The following is a 23,719-nucleotide window of genomic DNA, read 5'->3' as shown; positions in this document are numbered from 1 at the left end:
AATAAAGCAAATTTTATTAGGATTCAAACCCAGTTACATAATATGCTCGGTACGATCAATGTTAAAGAAGGGTTCTTACTTTGGAAAATATGATTATTATAAGGCTAGTGACGGAGCTCCACTAAGCAGCAATTGTTTTAAATTTATATTGAATAATTTGGTTATCGTCGGATGCACCTCGGTCTTCGAAGTAATTGACTATGGAATGACGCGTTGCGAGATTGGGGTTAGATGATCGACTACGTTTATCCGGCCGTTAGTCGCAAGAAGAATGATGAAGGATGATGGGGATGAAACACAGCAATCGATGCCTTCACCTCTAATAACTCAAGATTCTACCAGCTGATGATACGAAATCTTCGTTAATTTGGTTTCCGTAAGGGAGGATTTTCATCGGGTGTAACCAGAAATTAGATGACAAAATTTCAAGAAAATTCTGATACCAATGAACGCACATTAAACTACTGGCGACCATTTCATCACTTTTCGAATATTGCTAACTATAGGTTCTTTCCCGAACAATTTTAATCGTGAACCAATAAGTCAGCCCCACAAGGGGATAATAAACCAAAATAAATCAATATAATAAAAGTATCTAATCAATTACTACACATTTAAGTATTGTATTAGGTATTATATCAATTTCATACCCATAAAATGGAAAGAATCATATACAATGGATCTATTCTAGGTCGGAAGAAATGTTTGATTTTAACTCCAACTTCAAAGAGTTAATATGCTTCTAGATGAGGGTTAAAAATGCTATAAGGTAAACAGGAATTTACAAGAATGTCAGGGAGGAATCGAGCTGAAGTTGAAGAAGAAGAGAGGACAGTGAAGTAATCATTCCGTTTACCTGAGACGTATCTCGTGGATGGATTCCCAACGTCTATGGTAAACCCCGGCTTGCTTTCGGCTTGGCGGAGATTTCGCAAGAATGTTCCGGAAACCAGACTGTGTTAAATGCATTGGGTCTCGGGGAGGGAGGTCTCGGCGTAGGCGGAAAGAAGTTAGGGGCCGACTGGCTGAATCAAAGAGAGAGAAAGAGGACGTATATAAGAAGAGACGAAAGAAGGACGGGGCTAGGCAGTAGGGAACGAAATCGCTTGGATCTCACGGATTTTCGGATTTTATGCTTCTTAGGCATCGTTCCGATACGTCTGCTTGTGAGTACAGTTTTCCTCCTTGCTATGCCGACCGACATACACGATGTAGTCCCTGCCTTCGTGTCCCGCGCCAGCTTCCTTATCACCGAAGAACCAACCAGACTACCGTCGAAAGACGATTTATGAACCGATTTTGCGTGGCAGACAGGATACCCGGTCGAAACTCTAAAACTCTGGCTCTAGACACTTTGGCAAACTTGACCGTGCTGCGCTTTAAAACACGAGCAAACGCTAGACGACAAACCTTTCAGAGCGTTTTTCCCTTGCTAGAGTCTGTCATACGTAGATTGCGAATTTTATGCGTGTACAGGGTGTCACGAAATATGTCATGACCCCCATAACGTGATCCTATACCCTCAGTTTGGCGCATATTGACTTAACTCAACTTGCCGCAAAATTTACCTTGAGAAAAAATTTTTTTTAATTGCACTGGGTGTGTTATATTTGCTGTACAATAATAGAATTACTTTACTCAGATCTCATACGATTTTTATAGTAACATGTGCGTGCTGAGAAAAGCATGCTTATTTTACATATAAAATTTTATGTAAAACGGTTCGACATCTTGGATCTCCTGGAATATTGACACAATTTTAGATGATAAAGAAAGGATTGATAAAGAATATTTCCGGTTGCTACTTTAAGGTTTTTATACATAAAGAATTATTCTTGGTTTTTCGAAAATGATGTGACTGCTCATTGTAGAAAAATTGTTAAACGACGAAATATGTGTCTTTAACAAAGCGTGCACGTCTCGATGCTACCCACACTTAATCGTTTCTTTCAATCTGCCTGTCAGCGGAAATTATATCTTGACACGATCGTCATCGGCGCTAATCATTACACCAAGTACGTACATGTATCGACGTTCGATTCTCGGAGCCATCACGAGACAGATAAAATCAGATTCGAAAAATCGAATACTGTCGCGAAACAAGGTGTGGAAAAAAGAGGACTGTCGGTACTCGTGAAAGAGGCAAGAGAAAGAGAGAAACGGATAATCCCTCGATGCTGTCGGGATTTCGATCGAATTCAATTAATTCCTAGGGAACAGCAACAGCAATATTGTTGGCGTCACAGCGAGTCCCTCATCAACAAAGAGAATCGGTCGAGTCACCAGTGCTATCAACGAAATTGAAATAATCGCGTAAAGGCACCAGACTGAGGACCTATTGGCCACCCCAGCGCGTATAATCCTGGATAATTAATAGCAAACAATGGTGTACACTTTCAGATAATACGGTGTAACTGCTTCTATGATTAAAGAACTTGCCCGTTCCATTGCGCATAATAACAGAGGTGGAATTGTATCAGGAACTGGACATATTAAATTCCACAGGATTGGCGCGAGAGTTCTCGTTTAATTAATTAATCATCCGTAGAAATTCAATAGAGAGTTAAGTAAATAATTAGCGACGTTATATCTGGACGTTATTTTACTATGATAACTGGTACTATTCTTTCTCTCTTGTTCGTTCTTCCAACGGTGCGGTAATTAATTTTACATTGTGAAAATAAATCATAATTGTGGAGTAAAAAGTGTCTTCATATGCAGACGCATCTTTACGACAATCGAATTTATGAACGTTTTCTATAAAAATATTATAAATAAGATTTGTCTAACTCGAATAAAATTAAAATAATGGCTAAAATGAATGAATTGATTAATAGTCCATAAAAATTGAATAAACGAATTAATTATTTTTGTACGTTTCCACCTTCGTTTTTCCTATTATCCATATAATAATCGAAATCAAACTTCCCGTGTCTGAATCATTGTATCGACTGTTAACTTTGCATATTATGGGCTCGCAACGGATTACGCCTACGCCCACATATATTCCAATGTATGCTCGAACGAGCAGATGCTATAACGAACGGGGTACTAGAGCCAATTAGTTCATTCTAGCATCCTCCACAGTGCTACTTACTATTTTGAACGTAATTTAGTCGAATAAATATGACTGACTGCCTGTGAACGAATTTTGCGAGCCGCTCTATACGCAAATTCGCCGACTTCTGTTTAGATGCACTCGACCTACGGAGAGAAATCGGCCGCGAACTTTCCAGACAATCGGCTAACATTTTCGATTTATTTTTACCGGTAGGTAGAATCGCGGTCGGCTCTCTATTGTGCCGGGCTTGTTGACACACGTCGTATAATCTGCGATCGATTCGAACGCGAAGCACGAGGATCAAGAGCAATGGTAAATTCGCGGAGCGGCGCGGGTTGGTCTTCTAACAGTGCACGCGTACTTGAGCAGTAAATTGTGCGAGTTATATCATATTCTAGAGAGAAACGAGGGATTCGCGTGTGTGTATATAGAAGCGACACACAGAGCAGGCGAGTTGTCAGTCAATTTCATAGTGATGTGAACAAACAGAGGCTCTCAAACCGCTCCTCCAACGTGCTGAACCATCGGTTTATAGGAAAAGCGTCGAACTTTCACTAGTTCCATCCGTACGAGACCCGTGTTATGGTACTCGTAGGTTCCAGGCCCTTTGCAAATCACGTCATCGGTAGACTGCCGATATTTATGCAAAACAAAAGTTTTCCACATCCATTGAGACGCCAGTTAAACAGAAAATTATTTCTTGTTTTATAATATGTTGATCATATTTTTACTCTTTCGTGTCTCGTCTATTTTTGCATTATTTGTGCTTGTCGGCAACCCCGCATCGAGCCGAGGAATCGTCCAAGATAAACTTTCAGTGACAGCAAAGACAAAAAAGAAATGAGTGGAATTGAAGGCGATTGAGCGCAGAACTACAAAGTTTGGGGCTCGTTTAATGAAACACCCTGCGCCGGAAATACGAATAGCGAAACTTTTAAGGACAGCGGGTATCGCTGGAAATTGTCGATGTTCGTCATAATCTAGTCGTTATATAACTGTTGTATTATGCACGTGCACATTGCGCAACGTCATTATTTGCGCGCGGCCACTATGAATCCCGTTAGCCTTCATTAACATTCGTCTGTAATCTGCGTTAAGCGAGATTGGTCTCCGGCGAGAAGTGGAATGTTGGAAAAGATGTCATCGATTTCGATGGAATCTTTATACGGTACTATCTCTATTTATGGGGAAACATTATTTTATGTACAAACACTACATATTCCTTGATCTCTGGTTTTATTTATTTAGCTTTTGTTTTTAATCATCTTTTTATGAAACTTTCACCATCACGTTTTTCACATTTTCGCCATTTTCTGCTTAAAATGAGCACAAACACGATACAATTTCGATTGTATTTACCTTGATTATCCGAACTAATCAATGGAACAGTGTTTAGATAATAGAACAATTATTCAGCTATGTAGTACTAGATTAAATATGTACTGATTCGAATCATGAAATTGTATATACTTTAAACAGTATTACTTTAAATTGAACTGGACATTGGAGAACTCAAATTTTTAATGTTAATTCAGATAATAGAGATTCTATTGAATCGTGAATTAAACGAGCAAATATGCTTTGAATAGTGTCGTGTTTGGGCTTATTCTAATCAGAATAATATCGTAAATATGTTCGTAAATGCTTTGTCAATTTTTTCAAATATTATTGACATTTCTAGCGCATCTATCGAGGCTTTACTGTATTCTTTTACGTTTCCGCTATTTTTGGTCAAGCGACGGCAATTCCGTGTTAAAGCGTTGCTTGGCGATCGCCTCCGAGTCCAATTGCCTCGATATATGAGACCATATATTAGAAACTCATATGCGGGTCCATGTAGCTCCATTGAATTCCAATTATTGTTACAAATGACCTCCTGGCACGTTGAACGAGGCACCGTGGGTTTCAATTGCGCGACTTGAATTATTACTAAGTGCTAGAGACGATGAACAAAATAAACAGAAGACTGTGAACATCAATACAAAGCCAGATATTTTGTATCTGTTGTTTTCGTTCCCCGCGAGGGAGAGAGAGAGAGAGAAACCATGGAGCTCCGACTGAAATTATTTTCAGAGATGCTTTCAAACGATTCGAACTGTTCGCTTGATATTTGAAAATATGAATATTCAATTACATTAATCCGTATAAACTCTGCTCGATGAATTTTAAATTCGTATCGTTACAGTGAGCGTGCGTTCCGCGATTCTTCGCGTTCGACTACAGTTTCATAATTTATAGATTTAGGTGGTCGTTGAGAACCAAATATCCAGAAAATGTTCGCCAGGCATGAACCAGAAAAATTTTTGAAAGCTGAAAATACGCAGCGCGTATTGCTGATCCCCGCGACGCTCTTAAATATATATTATGTCACCGAATTATAACAAGCGTCCCGAGATTATGCAAATGTTTAATCGCGAAGGAGCTCGCTAATGGGAAGAAATTGCAGCGCTGGCGTCAGATTAAGAGTCGCCCTCTCAAGGACCAACCCTGCAGAGACAGCGCGAGCAACCACCCTAAGAACTCCTTCTTCCCTTAACCGCTCGCACCCCTTTCACTGTACTCCCTGCTTGTCGGCTCTGCCGAGATAAGGATTTAATTTTTGGCCACCTTTAATCCTAATTCCGAGTTACTTGAGAACCGGGCCACCGCTACTACCACCCCCGCGACCCCTTGCTTACTCCTTTCCTTCCGGTCGTGATCTTAACCACGAACGACGTTCAGCTACCACCGGATCATAATTATTTTTTATCACCGACTACCAATTTTCTTTGTGCTTATATCGCCGTTTAAAAATATTTTAAATTGCACACATCACATACGGGTAATTTTACAAATACAGAGCACGTGAGAATTATTTAAAAATTTTCACAGAACTGAGAAGAATTTGATACTGGATTTATCTTCCCGAAGAAAATAATTCTCGTTTAATCCTGTTACTGTGGAACTATATTTTAAGGTTTCCAGACCTTTCGTCTAATATTAAAAAATGTAAGGACCTGGCATATGGAGTAATTTCTACAGTGCATACAAAAAATTTTGCTAAGTAATGGAACTACATATATCCAATAGATTTTAAATGAAATTTTACCTACCCACCGCCTAAAAGTTTCAAAGCAAATTTATATGTTAATTAGACCAATAATCTTTTGTTGGTAGTGGTAGAAAAAACCACTCGTAAAAAATTCGCTTCAAATTACGTCAATAAGTCGGAAGTACAGTTCTGATGTTTCTAAATGAGATTTTTAAGTTCGTTTTGACTGCTTTCACACAGTTCGCACAGTAGTAACCAATAGTATTTTTGTGGGTTTGATGAAATGTAGAATTATGTTCCGTGGATATAGCACCGGAGAAAATATTGAAATTACGAAATCGTTTTGTTGGCGCAATCTTGTCAATCAAGCACACGGCCAATGAAAGACAAACGTAAGGGACCCGGTGCACGGTGGGAAACCCTTCCCGACGGACTAATTGAAAATGTTTCATCGCCTAAATTAATGTAAATATTATTATTCCTTTCCGCTGTCGCGCGTCGCTTTTTCGGATAATCGCTCGGATGATAATAAGGACCTCTAACCCCGGAACGAGAGACCCTCACCACAGCCTCGGCCATCGAATTTTAATACGTCGTCGCCTGGCAAGAGACAGAATTTCTTGCTGGGGAAAGGGCCTTTAGTTTTAATCTCGTTACTTAAATTCTATCAAGGGGATAACACCTATTAATTCGTTCCTAGAATGAACTCGTTAAAGAAACTCAACTTGGTCGCGATATAATTTTATTACGGTACGTGAATAAAAACATTCGGCCTCCCTTTGAATGCTCGAGGAAATAATAGGCAACGTAATTGCAAAAAAAGAAAACGTGTTAACCGACCATATGCATAATGCCCTCCCTAAACTCTTCAGAAAAATCTTGCGGAAAATCAGTGTCGTTCCAGCCGCGGTAGAGAGAACATCTCTAGTGACGTGTGAATTCGAAGCTCACGGTTGTTATCTACCACCAGCCGAGCCCTTCGTTGACCTGACCTCAGCCTTGCAGTTCGTCTCCGAGTGGCCCAGTGATACATTTCGAAGCAGCAACTGCATTTACGGTTAAATAAGTAAGTTCTAATTCAAGTAAATCCTCTACAAACGCATAAAAGCTGTAGCAGATAAACGCAGAAAAGATATCCCCTCCACTTTAGTAATCTGATCTCGGCTCGGGTATATCGGTGTGGCGGAGAGTCGCAGTCGTCGGTACAGTTCAAAGGCCCGTGCGTTCTCACAATGTAACACCAATATTTAATCTTTTTTATTATTACTTATTTTTTTAAGAAACTTTCACCAATATATTCGTGGCATTTTTCTGATTAAAAAAAGACCAAACACGATATAATTTCAACTGTATTTAGTGGTTTAATTGACGATGAACGTTTCGGGCGCAAGGAAGGACAGCGTATCGGAAAGAAAGAGACGCGGAGAGTCGTAGTCGTCGGCACAGTTCAAAGGCCCGCGCGTGGTCCCTTTTTACACGCGCTATCCTTCTCTACGTTCGGCTCGGCCTTTGAAGCTCAAAAAATAGCTACATACCCGTCTCAGATAAACGCATACAGATCCCCCCGAGGCTTATGCGTTTATGGTGACAATACTGTAAATCAATCTCTGCTCATTCTCTTGTGCATTGCTTCACCGCGGCGCGACGCGAACGCTGCGCGACGCGAACGCTGCGCTCAGTGAAACCTGCCACCCTGTCTTTCCACACCATCGCATGCCGAAGCCACGCTTTGATTGTTCCGTGTTTTTTGATAAAATTCCTTAAAAAAGCCGTGGCGGGCTTTTTTCGGAAATGAAAATGTCGCTTCAACTAACCTCGGGAACGGCCCCTTTGAAGGAACTCGAACATTTAATTTCAAGATTTCAGATTAGAATATACTAATTCTATTTCGTCTAACGCGGTGCATACCCCCTCCGAGTTTGCCTTAATTTCAAGATGCAAATAAGTGGACATTTATTTCTCTCTGTGATCATTTGAATGCGCTGAAAATGCGACAGTTAAACCGAATAAATCGACTCCTGCGCGTTGCTAATTTAATCAATTTTTCGACGGAGCTGGTTTCGGCGGATTGAACGTGCACTATGTTTCTAACAACACAATACCGCAACAGGACCGGTAACAGATAACAGCGATCCGATCAAACGGGAATTTCCCGGACGGAAAAGTTGCCTGTCCGGCCAAAAACGTTCCCGCTCCCTGGTTCCGCGAGAAAATATTTTTTTACACGTTGCTGGTATTTTCAACCCGACGAATGCGCCAGCGGTTTCAAGACAGGCTCTGTCGTAGTTGTCGTTTACAAAACAGAAAAATATTTATTTAACTCGAGGTGCGCCACTTGTTGTTGGTTCGGCTCGATGACAACTGGAACTGCCTTTTTCTCGTCGAAATCAAGATATTCCGTTTACGCAAACAACTTTCTGCGCCACTCGTAATTGGCTCGATGTCAGTCGCTCGCTTCGTTGTTTTGCACTGTCAAAAGGTCCGTCGAATTTTTCACTCAAATGGAAGGAATGCTCAGCAGTGGCTTCACATTCATATGAACAGCCTGTTCATAATTAAACGGTATCATTTTGATATTCATAAAAATTTCCTATTCTTAAAGTATCAGATTTACTCAAATTGAATACCAAACAAAGAATATCGAAAATAAATCCGGAGAATACCAAAAACAGTTTACTGAAACAAAAATATCAAGTTTATTGATTTTATGCATTTGAGACAAAAATGACTACGCGAAATTTAAAGCAGTAAAAAAATTGAAATAATTGAAGAAGATCGATGCACTATTTTCAACTTGTTGAGATTATTAAAGAATGAAGCACAAAAATCGGCAATCTGATTATTATAAATGCGAGAATTTGGTTTGTACGCGATCAAGGAACTGTCAGACGAAGCAGCAGCAGATGAATGTACCCCGTGCACGTGTTAGTAGCGTTTTCATCCCCCGTTTTCTTACGCTTTAGCGTGGAGCGAGGCCGACGGTGTTGTCTGTGAACGAGCGTCACCCAGTTGTACAAACAATTAAACTAATTGTTAGAGTGATAAATACATACGCGCACACCGTGTATTCCCGCGGGATCGATATACTCCGTGTACACGGAGTGTACCTGCGTACGTACTCGACTACACAGGAAACACGATGTTACAAGAGCTCCTCTGAGCGGCACGTGTTGTTCTTACTCACAACGTGAGCACACACACGCGTTTCACCAACGCACACATACTATGAAACAAAGAGCCGAAGGACTGAAAAGGGACGGAGCTATTATAAATTATATCGGGGTACTGAAAAAACTGGAAAAGAGGCAATTGGATTGATTAAAAACTCGAATTCGCTAAAAATGAATAATAAATTAATACAGTAAAGTGATGTACATATATAAATTCCAAACATATAAATATTTCTTTCAATATTGACGTAAATATACTAGATAATACTCCTTGTTAGTGGTCAAGAATAAGATTTTAAAATTTAATTAATTTTGCAAACGCGGTGGAAGAGTACATAGCAATTAGATGAAAACAGAATTTGCAACACATAGTCATATGAGTTGGGCAAAAATGTTATTCAAATAAAAATTTTGAATAAAGTGGGTTTTAAACCCAATTTTTATTTGAAATTTTTATTTAAATGACATTTTTGAAGAATGAAATAATTGCGACAAAAGAATTCGATTCGTCGAAACTGCAATATGGAGTCGATAGACAAAGTAGAGAGGCTATATTATATTGTAGCCTTCATGAAAAATGTGAACCTCATTATTTTCTGCAACTGTAGCCCTAGCATGAGATTACGTGTAAATTGAAGCGGAAAATAGTCTGACTCGCCAACAGCCACTGATGTTTATCTGCCGTGCATTTTTAGTTTTACCGGAAACTGGTTTTTCCATCGATGCTCAATGTTCGAAGCAGCGTCGACTGCTCGTCCATCGAAAAAAACAATTCGAGCAGAAGATTCAGAAGGTAAATGGCGTACAATTTTGTAAAACCATCAAGCATGGCGAATTCGTTTCGAACATATGTATGTGTATGATGGTTCGGAAATATACCTCTCAAACAATTTTCTTGTACCTATCATAATGTTTATTCCCAAACAGATGATTCTCTAATTTAGTTGCATTTTCCTGACGGGTATAATTAATTGTGGCCTATAATGTCAAATTGTGATAATACTTATTCACCGTTATTAACAACCACAATCATTTTTTGTGACGTATCGTTTCCTTTCTGGATTTCAGATTGATGTTGACTAAAATTTATTGCAGTATCTGAATTTATGGCTTTTCGTTAGCGTCGGTACACTATGTTTTAATTAGAGTACAATCTAATTCTCCTCTGCTACTTAATTTTTAAAAAATCTCGGAATAACTAGCTCATAACAGTTGAAAATTCATTATTCAATATTTTTAGATGTTTGTACGAAATTAATTCTTCTGCCATATATGAATATCGAGTATTATTTAATATCTGTTGCAATTAAAATTTTTATTTGATTATTTTGTTGGTTAGTTAATCATGCAATAAGTGGTGAAGTTTCGGGTCGTACACGAGACAAACTTCATTTTTAAACAACCCATTAACACGGCCTATCGTCGCATCCTGCGCAAAGGAAACACACGGAACGACTCGGACAGGCTAATTACACAGAACTCAATTTTATTTATTATAATTATATGTGACGCAGTTGAAAGGCTTGACAATAAACGATCCTCACCGTTCGTAACAACCGCATTACTCGCGAACCTTGTTTCATTGCCGTGCACCGCCTGGCCGTGCACCAACAATTTATTTTTTAACGAAGCGGATAAATTCTCCGGCGCAATCCTCGGTTGTTAATTCCTCGAAATATTTGTTCAACGTTTCTCCCATGTTTTCTGCTCGCTTATAAATACACCACGGTGAAAAAGTCGCTTCAAAATGTGCAAAGGTAAAATCGCTGTTGCGTTTCTGTCGCTTTCGCTCACACGAAAATTTAGACGATGAAGGTAATTAGTCAGCGACAATTAAAAGAATTGTTTACCGAGCTTTTCATTTCGCTCTAGCCTCTCCTCTGCGTCCTTGATTGCGAAAACATGCGTGATGCTCTCTTAAGTTTCACACACAATAACGCGTCGTTCAGATGTTGTGTACAAACTCTTCTGATTCATTTTACACAGTTTTGTCAAATGGAGATATACATTTTTTTCGTGAGAACAAAGTAAAAACTTCAACAATTGCTATTAAAGATTTTTGTGGTATACTTTATATATTAAAGTACACCATACACACACCTAATCAGCAATTCAATGCTGACAAAATGTAAATTTCAATAAATAATCGTGATATTTACACTGCAGATCATTCTGCAAAATAAAAATATTCCAAGTTAAAAATGTCATAAAAATGTATTTCTTCTTTCAATAATTTTTGTAAACCAAAAAAAGGTAACTATGTTTTTTAATACTTCTATTGTCAATTTATACATGGTATTGTTTACTACTCATTTTTGTCATAAATGTTTAAAATCCGCAGTAACGTTGCTTATAATTAGACGGAATTAGTGCATTTATGACAGTAAAGTAACTAGGAACAAGTACCAAACTGTAAAAACATTGAAAGACTATAAAAATAGAGTTGCATTTTTTCCAATTGATTATGTTGACTGTATCTCACAATTAATTCAAACAATTTTAACACTACCACAAACAGAGTCAAACTCAAACAACTGGAATAATTAATATATTTTACAATAATTTTTGCCCCAACACCAAACCAGGAAAATCTAACTTTACGAGCGCATTATGCCTCACCCAGGAAGATTAGCATCAGAGCAGCAACCGCATCGATTACTATTTTCGTAATTAGCTCCCATGCACTTGCACACACGGCCAATCACGAGACAAGGATTTCATTAGTGACAACGTATCGCCTAGACAAAATACGTTTCCGTAAATTATACCGAAGTCGCTGACTTTGAATAATTTAATATAGACGGTATTAGTGCTAGAGAATACTTTTATGAATGCACGCACATGCATAATGCACGAACCTGTTGCTATAGGCAGAGCATTAACCTCTGGAATCTCAAGGGAGGAATGGAGAGGAGAAGTTCCTCGAACCCGCAAGCCGTAAAATTTTAAAGTAGAACTATTTCCTTTGCGGAAAAAACCCCCTGGAAATGTTCATTATCGTCAAAACCTTCATACACGATAGTCCGAACTTCATACAAAACAATGCTGTAGTCAAATTTTTGTGCTGCCAAGTCCACAGACGAGGGGAGGGAACACGAATTCAGGGGAAAAAAGTTACCCTCTCTCTGCCAGTACCGGGTTTGTAGTCACAATCACAAAGGTTCATACTGATCCATTCTTAGACCATATACATATACTTATAGACCCGGCTTCAGATAACGTGTCTTGTTAATCTAATTATCTTAAATAATACTAACTCATTTAGTCAATTAAAATATGGGAAAAGTTAAATTTCAATGTAGATGTCGATAATATGAAATCTGTATTTATAACCTCACGACTAACTTTAGTAAAACAAACGAATAGTAAGAACAATATATTAGGTTGGCAACTAAGTATTTACACACGAGTATTTTATATTTATCAAATTAATAGTAAAATTCAGAGCTTTCCAATCATGTACAGTCCAAAAAGAATCACTGAATCAATCACTGAAATGGTCACTGAATGAGGTTATAATGAGGCAATAAAAGAATAACGAAACAAAAGATCGCGAATTTAGTTGCCAACCTAATATATGCGACTTCAAGTATAAAATTATATATACTTACAATTCTTTGTGCAACAAGTTTGTACCATTCTTCCAAATGTTCTCGAAATGTACATGTACTTCACTTTTATATAACTATCCACCATTTTGAATTATCTTATGACGTCAGTTCAGGACACCAGACACTTCGTTACCTTGGAACATCGCTTGCTATGCATATCCTGTATGTATGTTCGGTCTATAAGTACATATGTAATGGTCTCAGGATAAATTGACAGTTGCAACTAAAATAAATTTTTTAAAAAGAACTAATAGCCATAAAGGCACCGTTTCTTCATCTATTCTCACGTTACAATAAAGAAATTATGAAAGATTCAGAGAATCTATCGAAACAAAGACAACAATTTCTATGAAAATGGAACGTGTATATTAGTATTTTACTATAACGAAGTTGTTAATGATGACCGTACCAGTGTCGACAAAACAATTTTACAAGCACACTTTTTACAATTGCACCCTGCCACACTCGCTAATATCGTTATGCGCACGATCAAACTATCGAACGCCCTCGATCGATTAGATTCTCACGGAAATCCGTAGATGGCGCTACTTTTATCGACTACTTTCGCTTCGCGTCGAACACGATCCCGCATTCTTATGTGTGATTCACAAACAATAAACGAATACTGTCATTAATGAAACAACTACTTTAGTACGAAATAAATATTTATTTCAACAGGCGAAATCTTCGTATATATTTATAAATTGTAAAATTAATGTTTTGAAAGTGCGGATAATTTAAGGTTAGTACACGTGGGGTTCTCATTTCAACTTCGTAGAATAAATTTATGTAGTACAATGCCAATCTACTTGATCAAATAAATGAAAGCATTAGCGGTTAAAGCTATGGTAAAACGAACCCGTTTCCGCAAGCACGAGGGCTAAATATTGCTTTTCCACGAGTAAAGCTTCATCCGCAAAGCTGCTTTCTGCTCTGCACCGTGAAATTTCTTTACGTCTACGCGAATGATTTCGAAAGGTATTCGATATTTTCGTAGCTTTCTATGGCGGCTCGTTTTACGCGGAGGCACACTCTCGCCCTGCGTAACAACGTTCCACCACCGCGTTTCACGCAGTTTCATCAACTTGATGGAGCATTGATGAATCACGGGGAGGTGGAATAAACATCGACTTACCATCGGTTAAGAGGCTATTGATTAAATAGGAGGAATAGCCGGTATTAGGTTGTTGAACGTGGAACGCCCGACTTTTAACTGTAGATAGCGATAAATAAACAGGACATTTTCCTGTGGAAAATTTATTCATCAAAGTAGATACCATTGTTACCAACATTCTGCGAATCTATATGTAAAATTTTTCTGCATCAAGCTGACTATTCAATTTTGTTTTTCTTTGATCACTTTCGTAACTTTCGTAAAGTCAACAGAATAGTAACAAACATATTCTCTTAATGAATCATAAGAGTTTCGAGTGTACATATTAAGATAAAAATTGAATTTTTAGTCGTTCACGTTCTTCATTTAAAAAATTGTATGTCACAACACAAAAGATACATATATTTTTAACCGCGCGACGAATTCTGTTGTCTACGGGGCTGCTAAATGGATATTTATAATTTTCACAAAACAATTCGTTGATTATTGGCAACTAAACTATATTTATACTTTCTACCATTATGTTTATTGGGTGAAGACCTGGGTGAAGACTGTTGATTTCGCCGCAGATGAAAGTATAATAGACGAAACGAGAACAATTAGTAGATAAAACGCAGGAGACAAACAAAGTAGTGACCTCGGAAAGTTCTTAAGAAGCTCTATTAGGGGGAAAGCCTCGAGAGTGGGCGTCAAAGAGAGACTTATTAATATAATATTATTAAGTGTTTTAGCAAGCTCCAAAGAAACTGAACACTTTGTGACTATTTTTGACAACAGATATTTCACTTGACGTTTCTGCACGCGTGTATTCATAACCTGTAAAACTAACAATAAGTGACGGTCCAGTTAGGTTAAGTTCATTCACTTTGTGTTTCATAAGTGACTTTTCTAAAAAATTTTCTTTTTATGTGTTTTACGTTGTATGTAGATTTTCTGATCATTAGCGACTACTTAAACTAGTTATTTATTTATATTTCTTTCTATATATGGTGATTATATTCTTGCTTATTGTTATGCATCACTGAAAGCCCCATTTATTGCAAATCTATTTGCTAACCTAATGTTATATATGGTTCTTGTTTCAATTAATAAAGTTAGAGCCAAGTTATACTATTTTAACATTGCACTTTATATGCAATTTTTGCAATGCGAAGTATAAAATATTGAAAATTGTTTATACCGAACCTATTGAAATAATGAAAACAAGAAATGAATCATTTATTTTTCACTCCTACTTGCTGCCATTGAGTTAGAATATTTTCATCTTGCAAAAAGACCGCGGCCTAATAATTACTAATAAATTGTCTATTTATTTGCAAGTTGTGTCAAACATTCCAAATTCTTTTTCGTGATGACATAATCTATAGAATGACATGGAGAAGTTTAACTATAAAGTAAACACTAGAGAAAGAGATGTGTGTGTGGGAAGAGTATATTTTAATTATTAAAGTGCAGCCAGTAAATTACAAATGAAGTTTCTTCCGATTTTATCTTGACCAGTTTCCATAAATCCCTCGGTATTCCCCGTTCACCTATCCCTCGGCTCTTTCGCTTTGCTTTTCCGCCATCTTTGTCTCACTATCTCCGCTGCCAGAAATTACATCGAGGCTTACTTCGCTCGCCATAACACCTGCGACTTTCCCACCCGGCTATCAGAATATCTATCGATTTTCTTTAATCTTTATAGTCGAAAGATCCACTATTCAGATATTTTAACGGTGGACATAATAAACAGCGATTATTGGGGATCACGTGTTATTAGATCGTCGAAGCTTTTCTCGCGTATCTCTTTATTAACATATTCACAGATAGTTCGTAGATAGAATGCCGTCGAACTGTCTCACACACATTCTCTTGTTAGATTGTAAGTCATGTCCAATTATTATTGAATTTTAACACTGAACCTACCACCATTGATTAAATGTCTCGTTCCATATGTATATTTTAATTCTACAATTATGGAAATTATAAAAATGCACATTAATTATCACTGAAGACTAACACATCGTTGAACAATACATTTGGCATACTGTAATACAATATTATATTTCACCAGTGCAAAATAATTATATATTTTGACACTATATCTACTGTCATTAATAGGATTTTCAATAATTGTGCCAAAAGGTAGTTTAAAAATCATATTTCATGTAAGTACTGTAGGTTCATGATTCAAATTGCTATCGAAAGAGTTATTAAAAAATCCTTAGCCATCGACCACAGATTTTTAAAAATTATAATTATTGACACTTGGATTACAATTGATATTTAGAATTTTAGCCTATATTTTATATCAATCTAAATATGACTTCAATAAATAAATTAATAAAAAGAATGACTAGTTAAAGTGCGTAATATTGCGCAAATAGGTTAATCTCTTGGAACATTAATGTTTACCACTTTTGCTAAAACCCTAGGAATATCGCTGCACACAGTTATCGATATGTGTACCAAGTAATTAATGAACAGTGTCTCAAAACATGGCTGAAAGGCTAAACCGTTGGTGTATATCGCAACGCATTAATGAAGGAAAAAGGATAGCTATACAGAAAGCGGAGCACTTCAAAAGTGATAAGTTTACAATCAGGTAGGTATGTTGAGAGGAAAGGTAAACCTACCATCAGCCGCTGCCTGCAAGTCGGAACAACTAGGCAACGGCTAATGGCTCCGAACATCGGATGTCACGCGACGAAATAAAATCTCTCTTTTAAAGAGGTTCTTATTTCAGAAGACGTCGACCATTTTCCGGTACGGAAAACGTTTCCGAACATGTCTCGAAATCACGAATGAACCTCTGCACCGAGCGAGACAACTTATACTGCTCACGTTTTCATAATCTCCGGGAGTCTAGCCATTACTTCCGTATGAATAAATATTCTGTTACCAATAAAATGTCATTCACATTGTTACGTCACTTTTATACACACAATATCGTATAAAATGTCGTAATATTATTTCGCGTCTTAATATATTATTTTCGATCTATTAAAATTAATGAAGAAAGAACGAACTTCCTATTCGGTTTCTATTTGTTATAATTGATGCAGAACATTTGCATAAAGATCTAGTGGTACTGATATGAATTTTCTTTTTTCTAGGAGACAGTTGAAGACAACGTTGTTATCGCTGCAGCAATAAAGAAAATCATTCAGCAATGGGTTAAAGAAATTAACTACTCGATCCAACTACATGATCAAGACTAATAAAATGAAGAAACAAATGATGGAATAGAGTATAGAGAAACGGGCACAGGAAGAAGCGTAAAATGGAATTAATGAAAAATTGTACTGCGAATTCAACATTTACTGAGAAAAAGGTATGGGAGGTGACCAAACAGAGTGAGCTAGCTGCAAAAGTTAAAGTAGAAATTGCTTCGGAAATGAGCATAACGTCTCGAACGGCACACTTTGCTGACGTTTCGTTCGGCTCGGTGTAGACAGTAGATCATTAAACGAATAAGGAAGAAGTTCCTCTCGGTTCCTTCGCGATAAAGCATAGTTCGAAGTCGCTGGAAAGTGAAAGAACGTCCCTCGACAAGGTTTGGGGACTTCTTGACCTTGCAACTATAGTCGACATCTTTCTTTCTGCTCGCTTTGGACTGATGACGAAATTAGTATGCATTACATTAGAAATTATACAAATGTCAGAATAAAGAATGTTTTACCGCACAAAATTTCTTCACTGTATTATACAATGAAGATTCTGTTGTTTCCTCTTGTTGCATTCAAGGTCTAGTACTAATTTTGTAACGGGACGTTCACAGCCGAAGTTTACAAATATGTTAACCTGATTCTCACGCGTACAATTTGTTGGGGGAACTTCCTGAACAACTTCAACGTGTGATCGGATTAATAATATCGCTGCACTTTGCCGTTTGTGTTGTACAGCTCACTTATTTTCGAGTTAATTTCAACTTTAACTCTGTGTTACTATTTCATGAGAAAATTTCTTTTAAATCAACGCACCTATCATCGATAGGACAACTTGCTTGATTTTAGCATTCTTGACCCTCAAATGACGGGACTCGGGTCCATTCTGACCCCGAGTAGCAAATGTCCCATCTAAATTTTAATTTTTTAATAACTAATTCGTAACCCTAGCTATTTAAATTAAATTTATAAAACAATCTTCACGAATCTTGTTACAATTTGTTTCACTGTAACACTGTTCCAGACAGCAGACAGAAAATCTATGGCAGATATATTTTCTCGGATTTTTCGGTAGCGAGAAATTCCGGTAACTAGCCGGAATTACGGCATATTTGCTTAACCGAATGGGGTATTAAAAAATGTATTAAATGAAGAGGAAAAAATCGCAGTATGAGAACGTTTGAAATACAGAAAATACGAGCGGAAGTTTCGAACGAGCTTTCGGAAATTTCCGCGAGCCGAACAACGCCGGTTGCTAAAATATTTGCGAGCCGGAGGTAATCCACGACGAGGAATCAATTTCGTCGGACTCTTAAAATTTCCTTCGGAGCACGGAGTGGCTTCTAATTGAAACTCCCAATCACAAACACCGCTTTATCTGTCGGTGAGGGCGATTACAAAGTTATTTAAGTCGCGATATCCGATTGCGAAAGGGAGGGCTCGAGTTTAAATTAAAATTCGTGTATCGATTTGCAAAATCCACTTTTCCCTCCAATTGGCGAGTTACTTTTTGTTGCTGGAACCGTCGCCGAAAATCCATACGGTGTAATGAATCGGTAGAGAGCGACGACGACCAACAATTTCTCCTTCAATTGCTCGGAAAATGATTTAATATGTTACTTAGGACGCGAGGGAACGACTTCGCGAATTATACGCGTTTAATTGCCCGAAGAGTTTAGCAGTTACGTGCCATGATAGTTGGACTACCGGCGTGGGAGTTTCTGACAATTGAAACTGTATTAATAGTGAGTTTCAAACTGTTTAATGAAGAAGTGTCTTCACAATAGGCGCTATTCAAACTTCGTGCTCGCTTTTAGCACCGGGAAAAACGGTACACATGTTTCTTCCCCTGTTGTAAGACGAGTGGATAATATCTTTTTCTTGATTACTTTCTGACAATTCCACAAAAACTTTCATTATTGTAGGAATTATCTTCTTCCTGCCAATTTTACGAAGGTTTCCAGTAGAGTACAAAAACTGCATTTTTTTTATTACTTTTGTTTAGGTATTTACAAGGCATCAAAAATGCTTATAATTAGATTTTAGATTTAAAGGAAAAATACCACGTGCAGCATATAAGTTTTAGTCTTTAGGTTTGTTGGAACTTCTCAAAGCAGATTTAGAGACTATCTTCAAACCGAAAAATCCTCGAATTTCGTAGACAATTTTCATTTTATTTTCGAAGAGCTCTTTGAAAATATTTAAGTTTTGTTTTTTCCTGGATGCTGTTATTCATTTTCTTGAGAAGTCCAATAGACAATGTAAAACAAAAATATGCAATGGAGCGTAAAGAAACGCATTTCAACACAATTCAGAATAATGTTCACCGAGATTTACCAGTTTTTTAAAATTATTATAACGCATTGAGGAAACAATTATCTTCGTAACGAATTTTCATTTTCTTTGTGTTCTATCGTTCATCCAAATGTTTAGCGATTTTCGCGGGTGCACGTTGTCGAATCGACTCGCAGATCGACTCGATAAGAGTTCAGTGGTTACTTACCGCGATGGTCGGACAGATCAGCACTGGTCGCAGATTGATCGGGAGACACGGTCGCGATTACCCGCACGGCCGGTCGATTTCGCGTACTCGCTCGTTGCGGAACAACGGGTCACAGAGAGCGGCTGGTTCGGTTCACAATTTAAAGCACGATGACCCCACTTTTCTCAGCGGCGTTTCGCGAGGAAGTCACGATGTCACGTGCAGCAGCAACCGAGCTGTATGAGAGCGAACGACTCGTGGTCCGTCCCCACGTGACGTGTCATGTGCGTACCCGCATGAAACGGAGCAGAGACCAGGCCAGGTGCCATTATCGGCAACGTACAATTAAAAATTAATGAGACAACGGAATCGGTCACGGCCCTGGGGCGGAGCACTGCCCTGCTGTTTTCCAGCCAGGTAACTTCGACCGAAAACACTCGTTAATTGCGTACGATCACCTGTCGATTTCGGGGGGACGAGAGAAGAAACGTGCACGGAAACCTAATCTAAAGTAAGAGGGAAAGCAGAGTCACCTGACACGGTCGAATCCAGTAGATAACTTTTCAGCTTTACCTGAAGAACTGGGGACGATTGTTGCACAATTGAAATAGAGTGATAAACGGATACCTTTATGAGGGTGTTAAAACATGACGACAGATTGCATTCAAAGAAAAATCTACTATCCTTGATCTGTCCCGGTCAAATCCGATAGATCATGAATATTATCTCGGGAACTACGTGCGTGTGTGTGAGAGAGAGAGTGAGAGAGAGAGAAGGGTAGGTAAAAAGATACCCTCGGTAGGCTGTTGGAACTTTGTGACAGATTGCATTGAGAGAAAATCATTCTACTATCTTCAAGTGTTTAGAGAAAATGTGATATAGAAGATTAGTTACCGGAAAAGTCGCAGAAGAAAGTTAGACGGACGAGAAGTTATCCACTATGAATTAGCGAGACGCTCTACACTAGAATCGCTATAGTCACTCCACGAGGAAAACACCATGAGGAGATGAGTAATTATTGGTTTCGGGAGATACGTAGAACAGTCGATTTGAACGTGTCCCAGAATTTTGCTATGAATCCTCAAAGTATGATCGAGTACGCGGTCTATAGCGGCCGGTGAGAGTATCGCGGGAGGATGTTTCCATTGTCAGAGAGACAGTTAGAGTTGTTTCGAAATGACGACGCGAGCAAGACACTCTACGAAAGCCTAGGAAATGATTTCGAGGTGATTCGAATCGAGGGTGTACTCTGACACGCGTAACTCGTCGGACTGCATACCCCGAGAGAGGCTCGAGATAAAGGGTTGTCGACTGTGCGGATGCGGACGTCAGACTGAAGCGGTGGTAGGATCACTTCGAGGATCGTGTTGGACGGTCATTGGCGATCGGGAGTGGCTCTGACTTGGTGCGTGAAAGGCGCATGCGCGCCCCCTTTTTCAACCAAAAGACCCTACTAACAGCTCAGGCGTCTTCCACCTTCCTTCGTCTCCCTCCTGTAGCTACCAACACTATTCAGGAGCGCCCTCCGACCAAAGGGTAGGGTGGTGGATAGGTGATACGGTGACGAGACACCTATATGTTCGGTATATCGGTTCCATCCGGAGGGAGGAAGGAAGGGAAACCGTTGAGAGCCAGGAGGAAAGGGTGCGCGCGCGAGTTTTCCCGAAACCCCACCTCTCCCCTCTACCTACTCCCCTCTGACTCTGTGTCTCTCTCTTTCTCTTTCTCTCCCTATCGTTATGTCGTCGGAAGAATGGTCGAGAGGATCTACTTCCTCAGTTATACTCCGCTGGAAATTCGCTGGAGTAACACGCGTCCCCCCGTTCGAGTGGAAACGTTTATTAGGCATAGTTCCTTCGGACTTTCGTATCGTTCTCTGTGTTCCATCCTCTGCAGTTAGGCGCCTTCTGGCTTCTTACGATTTAAGAGTCCTCCTGGAGAATGATTCTGAGCTACCGAATGATTCTCGAGCACTAATTATTGGAGCAATGCGAGGACGAAGCGGAGCAACCAGACGTTTTTTGCGAAACACCTGCAACCCGAAGAATAACGACTCTCGAGTCCAGAAGGAGGGGGAACGGGGTGGTGCTAATAAAGGGTCCGCCCGGTCGCAACGTCGTTGTCTTGCCGCGGAACGAAGAGATGTAATAAATCAATTCCTAAATCATTAAGACCGTTTCATTTCCTGAAGGTATTGAAAGTTCAATAAAGAGGGAGTCTCTCTCATCAAAGCGACCGGCATGGCCCATAAAAAATTTCATAAGAAACCAATCCGAGTGTAATATAATGTTAAAATACACGCACAGGGAAAGTAATAATTGGTTCCTAGTGCTTCCCTCTCCGGCTCTCTCTCTCTCTCTCTCTCTCTCTCTCTGTCTCTCTATTTACTATTTATTCCTGTAAATCTTTGATTGCGCCGGACGGGGATAGGTGGATAGGCGATATCGGCTTCGTTGTGGGGAAGGGGGCTGGAAGGAAGGGGGTGGGGGTAGGAAGGGGTGGGGCGCGCGCGCGTTTTCAAGCCCTCCCTCTTTCCATGATCGTACACAGACGAAGAAAAAGACGCGAGGATTCGTTGCATCCTCTTGCTCCCGGGGCCAACGAACTTGGTGGGGAGTTTCTTTACAACGGGAACAGTTTTCTTGAAAGGTAATAACAACAAGTATACACCCGGATGACAGAGTGTCTTGTGTACTTTAGATGTGGCCGCGGAATGAATTAGTCTAGTTTGGAATTCGTGGAAAAATAAAAGTGTACCAGAGTCGCTCAAATATTAAGCGAATTTTGTATTGTTCAAAATTGTTCTTACCTAGATGAGGCCATGTGGAAGTTTAAGTATACCTGAAATCTCTTATTTCCACTACTAAAGCACGACAATACTGAGATAATTTGATTACTAGACTAGCAAATCTTTAGACAAAATAAACTTCTTTTTAAATTTACATTAAAAATGGATCACAGAATCATGTTGAAAAATCGAGTTCAGGTCAAAGCGATCATCGGAAGGGTTCCCATAGGAATTGTTTAACTGTAGAGGGCTTAAATTGAAGGAGAAAGACTGAACTTTATGACAGGGGGATTTAACATGATAAGAATAATGTGTCAATTGAATAACGTATTCGTAAATTCTGTTGATGCTTCGATTATTTTCCCCCTCTTAAGTTTTGTCGCAGATGCATGAAATCCACAGTCTGGTGATCAGATTGTTTCAATTATTTAGTGACTGGTTTCAGGCAGCAAAAAATCTCAATTTTCTCATGATGGTTTAGTTAGACGAAGAGATAAGTTACAGGATCCCATGACTATCCAGTGACACTGTATTTTCAGAGGATAATAATAATGTGAGATTACGATCGCGCGTCCAGTTATTCGAGTGTCCAACGAATGAATGTCCGTAATAGAGGAGTTTGTCAGATGATTTAGACGCGCAAATAAGAGGTTCTCTCGCAGGTACAGACATATTGATCTACCCACGTATCAGTTTCGTCATTGGCGAAGAGACAATGCTTGCGAACAGCTGGCCAATTATACCCCTGATGTATTGCGTGATGTTATAGAATTTATGCTATTTATGGGACTCTGTAATTAAAACACAACAGCCGTATGAGTGTATAAGTAATGTAATCGGTGTGAGTGGTATTTGTAATAAAACTAGACTGCGGATCTCTATGCAAAATAAAAAATGTTCGCATTGATTGCAAGACACAGGAGTGAAATAAAAATTTCTTTATTCTTTCAATTATCTGATTAAGCTGAAACCAATGCGCTGATGTCTTTAAATCTTTTTAATATGTCCACTGCTTTAAATTGTGCTTACCCATTTTTGTCATAAATGCATAAAATCCGCAGTCTAGTAATAACCGTGTTCGCAATCCCTTTTTGCAAGCATTGATTAATTACCAATGAGCATAGATCGAAAGCCGAAAGCATACGTATACAACAATTTCTTTAAACTTGAAACGTGTAACAAATATTTCATATGTTCACGTTTCCTTTAGAAGCACCGAATAATTACTGAATAGTAATTGCATAACAAGGGTACTAAAAACATGTCATAGCAGTTATTAATAGTGATTGAACGTGTATCACATATTGACATTA

The 23,719-nt window shown here is 38.7% G+C and overlaps 1 pseudogene across 1 annotated transcript in view; it reads right to left on the bottom strand.

Annotated features, from left to right (window-relative positions):
- LOC143215375 (cytochrome P450 9e2 pseudogene) overlaps nt 1–20,980 on the bottom strand; it is a 130,278-nt pseudogene extending 109,298 nt beyond the window's left edge. Inside the window, exon 1 of the transcript XR_013010366.1 lies at nt 19,640–20,980. The product of XR_013010366.1 is annotated as a cytochrome P450 9e2 pseudogene (transcript). The remainder of the gene's footprint in view (nt 1–19,639) is intronic.
- Nucleotides 20,981–23,719: the final 2,739 nt, after the last annotated feature.

Source organism: Lasioglossum baleicum, chromosome 13 (genome assembly GCF_051020765.1).
Source record: "Lasioglossum baleicum chromosome 13, iyLasBale1, whole genome shotgun sequence".
Taxonomy (NCBI): domain Eukaryota; kingdom Metazoa; phylum Arthropoda; class Insecta; order Hymenoptera; family Halictidae; genus Lasioglossum; species Lasioglossum baleicum.
This window is presented reverse-complemented; position numbering and strand designations above follow the sequence as displayed.